The sequence below is a fragment of the Ambystoma mexicanum genome, chromosome 2p (assembly GCF_040938575.1).
Source record: "Ambystoma mexicanum isolate Mex_15411 chromosome 2p, UKY_AmexF1_1, whole genome shotgun sequence".
NCBI classification, from domain to species: domain Eukaryota; kingdom Metazoa; phylum Chordata; class Amphibia; order Caudata; family Ambystomatidae; genus Ambystoma; species Ambystoma mexicanum.
The window spans coordinates 484797362-484799747 of NC_090923.1; positions in this window are offsets into that span (position 1 = coordinate 484797362).

Consider the following 2386-nt stretch of genomic DNA (forward strand, 5'->3'; position numbering starts at 1 on the left):
TTTAAAGAGACTAGTAAAGTCAATTTAACTTTACATGCTCTCGGAGACAGTAGTGAGTCCCACAGAAGGTATTAAACCTTGGGAAGTCTGAAAGACATCCCTGTGCCACTTCACTGATGGTGCTGTGTGACACACAGAAAAAGATGATGACACTGGAGTCGTTTTAAAACTCGATAACCAAAGAACACAAAAGTAAAACACATTGAAAATCAAAAGTTCAAAGCCCCAAAATATGGCAAAAGAGCTGGAGGGCTCTAAGGTAGAGGGAATTTACCACTTGTGTGTGAAATCTCCCTAACAGCAAGGGAGGCTGGAGGGACAATTGCAAGCTGGCCTACACGGTGGCTCGGGGTCAAGAATCGTTGTCTCTGTGCTGGTTGGCAGATCTGGAATGCTGGTGGAGGCTTTAGTGACTGCAGCATGACAACTGTCAGTGGTGCAGCCAGTCGCGGTTCGAGGGCTTGACTGTCCTTAAAAGATGTATGCTGGTTGATGCTTGTTGTGGCACTCCTCCCAGCTTATTCGCAGGGCTCGTATCATCCTTTAAGGCGGACGGCCCAAACGCAGAGGAGAATGTTTGCAGGCAATGGCATAGTCCTTTGTTCAGAGACTCTCCGGCACTTCCCACCTAGGACGCTTGCTGGCGAACCTAGCAGGGCACGCTCTGTGCTGGCTGGGTACCGGTTCTGGAACTGCTGGACGGGTCTTCTGAGTCCGGCATCTCTCTCTGTTCCCTGGGAGACGTTTAGGGGAGGGTTCTTGCTTCCCTCTTGGTAATCCTGGGCTTCCTTCACTAGCGTAAGGTGTAAGGCAGACTGTACCTTCAGCCAGGATCCAAATGAGTCCTTCTTCTTACTTCTTTCAAAGTCGTCGGATGATCTCCTAAGCGAGGGGCTCAGCCCTCTTTTAAAGTCATGTGGTCCCCAGTGATTGGTGCAGGCTAAGCCTACCTTAGTAAACCAATCCTGGCTCCCCAACAGCAATCTTCTGTTATACGTGAGGTCAGAACCAGAATGCTTTGCAGCAGGAACTTTAAGGGGTGACAACATGTACTACTAAGTCCCACCCAACTCCCTGTCTGTTGTGGATCAAAGGGTCTCTCTGTTTAATTGGGCTCTCTGTGACTCCTGATCAAAATGCAGGTCTCCCTTGAGGTTGGTGGTGAGAACAGACTTTCTGTCTTCATCAAATCACATACTTCTTCCCTCTGAAAGGGATTCCCTGCAGGGGTTGCCTACTGTAAACGGCTGTCCCAGACATGACACTTACTGCCCTTCATACAGAGGGATGGGAGCTAGCTTCAAGCTGAAACATTGCATATCAAAGAGGTGTTGGTGTTGCCTGTCTCTTGTGTTAATTCTGTGACCAGGCCTGTTTGCATACATGTTTTCATTTAACTTTCATCAGTATGAGCTGCCACCAAACAGAACTTTGACAATAGAACAGGGAGGATCCATGGAGCCTTTGATATTTTAATTAGGCTGGCCATGGCTGGAGGAAGGTGTTGCCTCCCCCCTTCAGAGATGCCTTGATGTACATGTGGCTGTCACATTCCAGGAAAATTTGATTTGACAGGGAGGACTGCGCCTGTAGGCTGTGTCCCCCCGGAGTACACTTGACTATGTGTTTGTTGTACGGCGAGCATAGGAAAATGTGTGCGGATTAGCGCCACATATTTTCTGAGGTTGATCTTCCATCATTCTTTTTAATTACAAAACTTCAAAAAAGGCCAGGCGAGCGCACACTCCCCGTGTGGATGGTCGAATTCCTCACAGCAGCAGAGGCAGAGTGGGGGTTGTATGGATGAGGTTGCAGGTGGAGTTGGAGAAAGACTAATAGACAAGGTGGATAATGGACGGCAGAGCCGAGTGTTGGATAGGTGGATTTTGAGCAGGTGAAGTATTTGAGAGAGAGTGGTATTAGTGTTGTTTTAGTGTATTACAGTGCAAGAAGTGGCGATAGGCTGCTTTAGGAGTTGGGAGTGAGGGGGAAAGACTGAACATAGTGTAGGAGATAGTAGTGAGTTAGTGGGTAGTGATTGTTATCAGAGAGAGAGGCTAGAAGGGAGGGTCTAGAAGTGGGCTTCAAGGAGTGGGATGCATTGGGGAGGTGGGGAGGAGCTGAGAGCAGGAATTATGAAGGGGTGAGCAGGGCACCATATCCCTAAATTGCTTGTGTAGTGAGCAGGGCACCATATCCCTGAGTTACCTGTATAGTGGAAGGGGTCAGCAGGGCACTATATCCCTGGATTTTGGGTATAGTGGAAGAGGTGAGCAGGGCACCATATCCCTGGGTTTCTTGTATGGTGAAAGTGTGAGCAGGGCCCCATATCTGTGGGTTTCTGGTACAGTGGATGGGTGTGCAGGGCACCACCTCCCTGGGTTTC